General features: G+C 35.9%; 1 long non-coding RNA gene across 1 annotated transcript; it reads left to right on the top strand.

Moving 5' to 3' along the window:
- The first annotated feature begins 3,918 nt into the window (after window positions 1-3,918).
- On the top strand, window positions 3,919-7,035 carry LOC104090889 (uncharacterized). Its single transcript, XR_685013.4, has 3 exons — window positions 3,919-4,302; window positions 5,646-5,878; window positions 6,655-7,035. It is a non-coding gene; the product is annotated as an uncharacterized lncRNA (long non-coding RNA).

The raw sequence follows: 7,035 nt of genomic DNA, 5'->3' as shown, positions 1-7,035 counted from the left end.
AATCCACTGGAGCTGGCTCTGCCATAAGCACCTCATCATGTTCCTCAACAATGGGGTTCTCTGCTGGACCCACTGGCGGCATAACTGGAACAGTCCTCGTACGTCTCACCCTCTACCACGGGCTGGAGACCTCCCTCGGCCTCTACCTCGGCCTCTAACAACTGGGGGAGTAGCTCTTCCCTGGTCTGAAACCTCATTCGAGTGCGTTCTCACCATCTGAGAGAGAATAAGAGAAGGACATTTAGAACTACATCAATTGCACGATGGAATATGAAGAAAGGTAATTTCCTAATACCTTATAGCCTCTCGAAGATAAGTACAGACGTCTCCGTACCGATCCGCAAGACTCTATTAGGCCTGCTCATAACTTGTGAGACCTACGTGAACCTAGTGCTCTGATACCATGTTGTCACGACCCAATTTCACCTATAGGTCATGATGGCGCCCAACACTACAGCTAGGCAAGCCAACTTAATAAATTAAGCATATATTGACAAAATTAAAAACCAAGAAAATAATAAAACACCAAATTCTACTAAAGTGTGTGCCAAGACCCGGTGTCACAGGTGTATGAGCATCTAGTAGATTATACAAAACCTCAAATACTGTCTGAAATAAAAATAGACAAAATGAAAAATACAAAGAGAGACACTGTAGAACGACTCAGAAAGGCAGCTCACCACTATGCCCCTGGATAACATGGGTGTAAGACAATAGGACCCCCACTAGTACTTGCCTCAGGTCCTGCACAAAATGTGCAGCAAGTGTAGTATGAGTACGTAAACAACGTGTACCCAGTAAGTATCAAGCCTAATCTCAAAGTGGTAGAGACGAGATGGCCGACTTTGACACTCACTATGGGTCAATAATAATAACTAAAATACAACTAGAATATCTAAATCAGCATGATTCACAGAATTTATAATAATTTATTTAACCGGCGAAAATAATCATATTCCTTCAAATACAACAATTCCCAATATATTAATTAAATTCCTTAAATTCAAATAATTTCCAATTTATCAATTAATCTCATTACAGGAATAACAATTAATTCCTTAACAAGCAGGAATAATAATTCATTAAATTTTAAGGATTCTCCAATTTATCAATTAGCTTCGCAAGCTTGAAATAACTATTAAAGTATCGTGTAATTATTATTATTAAGCACGATTTCTGCCGAGGACGTACGACCCGATCCAGAGTGTCGTGTACACTGCCGAGAGACGTGAGACACGATCCATAAATGCATCTATCATGTCGAGGCGTTCGGCCCCCTCCACAAGAAAGGAGGACATTTTTCTTATATACCTCCGGAAGGAGAGTATATTTATCATAAGATAAATTCGGGAGGAAGAACAATTTCTTTTAACAATTAATTAATTTAAATAAAAAATCAAGCATATGAGATTTTCATCTTTTAATATCTTTTATCTAACAATTCACAATATATTCATATATATCAATTAATATTAATTAAACAAAGAATACAATTTACACAAGTAATTCATGCTTTGAATCCTAAACTACCCGGACTTTAGCATTTATAATAGCTACGCACGGACTCTCGTCACCTCGTGCGTACGTAGCCCCCGCAATTAGCAATAATTATTCAATTTAATCCCTATGGATAATTTTTCCCTCACAAGATTAGACAAGAGACTTACCTTGTCTCAAAGTCCACTTTCCGATTACCACGTCGCGTTGAATTCTCGATTCGACGCCAAAAAATCCAAAACTATCCAAATATTATATAAAATAATTAATATATGCTAAATGATTCGAAATTTATCTATTAAATAAATTACCTTATCCAAAATGGTAAAATTCCTAAAATTCACCCCGGGCCTACGTGCTCGGATTCTGAAAATTTTTGGATGAAAACGTTACCCATAATCTCAAGAACTTAAATATATAATTTCTACCCAATTCCATAACTATTTTCATGGTTAAAATCTCACTTTTATAAAAATCTAGGTTTTTCATCTAAATCTTTGATTTCTAAGATTTACTAGTTATAATCTACCTATAATCTATGTATTTAACTCAAGGTGTGTAGAATTAACTTACCTTCAAATTGCTAGTTGAAACCCCCCTCTCAAAAGCTCTGAAATTGCCCAAATGTGGAGAGAAAACGGGAAAACGGGAAAAAATGGTGAATTCTCGTTCTTTTAAGCTTTCTGCCAAACATGCCTTTCGCACCTGCCGAGGTTGGAACGCACCTACACGTCAAGCCTCGCACCTGCGGAGGTTCCACTCGCCTGGACAATTCTCGCATCTGCGCATCAAACCTCGCACCTGCGCGTTCGCAGGTGCTCCCAATATTCCGCACCTGCGATGGCAAGCCTCCCATTCCTTTTCCGCTTCTGCGAAGAAATCTCGCATCTGCGAGTGCCGCTCCTGCGAGCTTCTATCATATCTGCGAATGTCGCACCTGCGACTGGCCAAGCGCAGGTGCGATTCTGACAGTAGCTCGGAGCTTCAATTTTTTGGCTCCCAACTTTCCACTTGGTCCGAGCCTCGTCCGATTGACACTTGGGGTCCCCGGAACCCCGCCCGAACATACTAACAAGTTTGAAATCATAAAACGGACTCGCTCGAACTCTTGGAACGCGTAAAATAACATCAAATCTAAGAATCATACCCTAAACCAAATTGATTCAAACTTAAGAATTTCAAGTTCTTCAATTTACTTCCAATGCGTCGAAATATACTTAAACTACTCAGAATGACACGAAAATTTGCGTGCAAGTTTTAAATCACTATATAGAACTATTCCCAAACTCGGAATTCCAAACAGACTTCAATTACTCAAAATCATGCTCCAAACCAAATTTAAAGAATTTTAAACCTTCAAATAGTTAATTTTTACTATTAAGCGCCAAAACGCTCCCGGGTTATCCAAAACCCGATTCGGACATACGCCCAAGTCCAAAATCATCATACAAACCTATTGGAACCGTCAAATCCCGATTCCGGGGTCGTTTTCTCAAAATATTGACCGAAGTCAAACTTGTCTATTTAAAGCTAACTTAAGGAACCAAGTGTTCCGATTTCAACCCACACACTTTCAAATCCCGAACCAACCATCCCCGCGAGTCATAAATTAATAAAAGCATGTTCGAGGAGTTTTATTTTAGGGGACGGATTTCTAAAAGTTAAAATGACCGGTTGGGTCATTACAAGTTTAGCCAGGAAATTCGTATCCTTTACATTGATATCTGGGCTTACTATTTATAGCTGTGTCTAGAGAAGGAGGTCCTAGGATCATGCCCTCCTTTAATGTCAATTATGAGGGTCATTGATGAAGATGTAACGGTAAACATAGATCCCAAATTCTATGTAACGGGTCGTCGCTATTAATGCTGCAGAATATTCCTTATTAAATGCTACTGGGCACATAACATTTAATACACCTTTATGAATGGTATCTCTTCCAGTGACAAGCGGAATGACTGCGTTCGGTTTTCGTCCATCCCCTTCTTGGATTCCACGTGTCATATCCTATTTCAGCCTACACACTATACTTGACCAAAAAGTCAAATCCCAAACAGCTCGAATTGAAGGCGACTTCCCTTCACCATAGTGTTGAATTGAATTATTAGAATTCAGAAGGAGCTAGTTACAATACCTAAGGACCACAAAAAGAAGAAAAAATATTAAAGGCACCAATAGCAAAAGAAGAAGAGAGGAAGGGAGAAGCTTCCCATGTATTAATAGTACTCTAATCTATATATATATATATATATATATATATATATATATATATATATATATATATATATATATATATATATAATGCAGGGACAAGAGCCGGTGACGTGGCAAGCCTCTTTATTCATGAATTGCATTTATCTTTTATCATAATTTTTTGCCTTTTCCTTTCATTCTGGCCACAAAAAAATAACAGTCGTCAAAAACACCGGTTAAAAAAACCAACGGTTTCTATCTATACTTTCTACAACTGTGTTTCTTCCTACACTTTCTCGTTATTCTATTTTCTTTATTGTTCCTGCTCTATGCTTTTCAATCTACTTTTCTTATTTCACATGCTAACCTCTATGTTCTTCCCTCATTGTCTTTTTCACTTTGCCTCCAGTTATATGCATTTTGGTTTTTTATTCGACTCCATCTTTAAATCACTTCGCTGCTACCATTACATTACTGGAGAACCGGATAAAATATCCTTAAAAGAACCAAACATGAGATGCATATTTGACGCCCATGAAGTGTTTGAAAAAAGGTACTATAGGAAGACATTGCCCACCCCCACGGCTTTAGGAAATGGTGCTATCTCAACAGGTCGGTAATTCTCATAGTAAATATTACCAAGGACATGATTTTTTTTAAAAAAAAATGGGAAGTGAATATCTTGTGATCGTTCAATTGCATGATCTAAATGTACAATTACACCTTCACTCAAGGACACAATTTTTTCCCTTGATGGGAGATGGTGCGGAAAAGGAACAAAAGGGCGTGCAAAATTTGAAGGAACATAACAACGTGAAAAAGTTTGAGAAACTAAGGATGTGTTTTATATGGAAAACAAGAATGCCGTTTTACTTATATGTTTAATAATGATAACGAACTTCATTAACAATATCTTTAAATATTGATTATAGTTTAGTGATATGGAGTTTAGACTATATTAGATTATTATTGTAGCCTCGGCTATTTGTATTGTATAGTGGTAAAAATTCCTGTTAAATCTTAGTATCTTTCAATTATACAGAAGTGTTGCAATATTAGTGTTAGTATATTTGTTCTGCTCTATTATGATTTCCTGCTCTACTCTTTTTGTGTGATTAGAGAGCGGCTTATGCATTTAATATCGCAGCAACATATCGTTGATGGTCACAAAAAAGACTTTTTTTGCAACAGCATTGTGATGATATATATTCTATCTCATATTCTTGTGTGCACTCTATTATCTAAGTGTTCTTTACTCCTTAGTGAAGAGATGATGTTGATTAAATTTTATCCCATATTTAGTTTAGTGAAAAGATGATGTGATTGAATAAACTTTATCACATATTTAGTTTAACAGAGTAATTTCATGTCTACTATATATTATAAACAAAATTATAACAGATAAAAACAGTGAATACACAACTCAATGTTGATTAATCATTTAGGCCATGTATGTCATTACTCGCAAATGTTAACTACTTTTTTCCCCTCCTGAATTATTGGTCATGTTAGGCAGTACCTCTCATGATCTACACTTTATACCATTCTCCTGAATAACAAATTAGGAAGTAGTAAATGTGGCACCAATAATAGAAGTGCTTCCACTGATTCAAAGCCAAAGTGCAGAAGAGCTCTTAAACAAAATAAAAATAAAATAGGAAAAGAATGAGAAGACGAGAAGCTGATCAACATCTTAATTCCAACCATCACCTAATCATGAGTGACATCTTGAATCTACATGCTCCAATAGTGTCTTTCCACAACCATCACCTTGATCTAATGCATTTATCTATTGTCCGTCTAGAGTGAAAGTAATTTCCCAAGTAGTTAAGTGTTAAAAGTATATTCTTTATACCATACTGCTATTTATCTATGTTAAGTGGTATCTTTTTATTTTCTTTCTTTATTTGTAGTAAATGATTGTCTGATGAAATAGAATAATTATAACGTTACAGGTTTTTAGGATGATCTTAGTATTGACACTTCAAATGGATCGTCCCAAACAAAAAGGCCTCGCACGGTGAAGGAAGCTCATGATAAGGATGTCAAAAGCCGGGAGATCTATTATCATATGACAATGCCTGAGAAAGGAGCAATTTTGTCTGCAACAATGCCTCAAAAATCGAGAGGCAACACGTAATCGTCTTCTTCCAAACATAAATCATGTCAATTGCCTCTCAATTGCAGGGTAGTCTTGCTATTACAACCTCCTGTTCTATTTGAGAAACATGTTAGAATATTAAATCTGCTATTTCCTTCTTTCCTCATATATCATATATATACATAATAGTAATGCATGTGTGATCTCTATGTATATTACTAATTTTTTAAATAATCGTGTCCGGCGAGCTTGCGTATCCTTAAGTTCATTTTTTAAAAATTTCATGTAGTGGTTACTTAGCGTCAATGTTTTTCCCTCATTGGATTTATTTGACAAGGGAAAAGATGTGGTTCATCCTTTTTTGTGTTTTTGAAAAAGGCAAGCCCCAAAGCTATATTGCCCCTTTATGTTTCTTCATGTATTATGTGCAGACTTCTAATCAAGAATCTTATACCAAGTTTTCACAAGTTCTTAAGTGCAATACTTATTGTCAAGAATTAAACTATAAACTGAAAAATTTGTTATTGTTGCTCTCATTATTTTTTGATAAATCTATCGATGCTTATTTGAATGAGAACAAGAACTTGAACATTGTATAAATTCAGCTTTATTTGCCAACAACTGCAGTATACAATAATTATTGCTATTTTGGTACTTGGACATAGATAACGGTTCAATCCCTCTAAATTTCTCTCAACTGAACCCTGTATTTGGCTCTGTTAATTATTCACTGCTTATTATTTTTCTTTCCTTTGTCGGATGATACAGCTATTCGGATATGATCCTTAAATAACTAGGCCTCATCTCTATTTGATTTCTTAGTAATTATAGTAGCTAATCTGCATTTATCTTTATAATGACAGATTATGTTATGAGAGTCATCTGAATTGCATCGAGATAATGCCAGCGTATTCCCTTCTATAATGGTTTTAAAGCCACCGGCAGATTCTTGCAACTTAGCTTAATGCATTAACTGTGAATCAAATTTCAGTTATACTTTTACTAAATGGGAGCCAGGATGTATATGGAACTGGATGTGATTTTGCTAGACAATATGGGAGATTACTGTATTATCCTTAGGAGATGTGCTTTAGAGTGAAGACTCGGACTTCCATAAATATGAAAGAAACTTTGCATAGTGTTGGTTCATGTTCTTTGTCATAACATACTGTAGCTCTCATGGTGGCTTTCTTGGTGGTTTAATTTTTGACTTTTTTCTTAGTTTCGTAGTATTTTTGGGTTTC

Source organism: Nicotiana tomentosiformis, chromosome 1, assembly GCF_000390325.3.
Source record: "Nicotiana tomentosiformis chromosome 1, ASM39032v3, whole genome shotgun sequence".
Taxonomy (NCBI): domain Eukaryota; kingdom Viridiplantae; phylum Streptophyta; class Magnoliopsida; order Solanales; family Solanaceae; genus Nicotiana; species Nicotiana tomentosiformis.
Note: the sequence above shows the minus strand (reverse complement) of the source record. Positions and strands in the feature narration are given on the sequence as shown.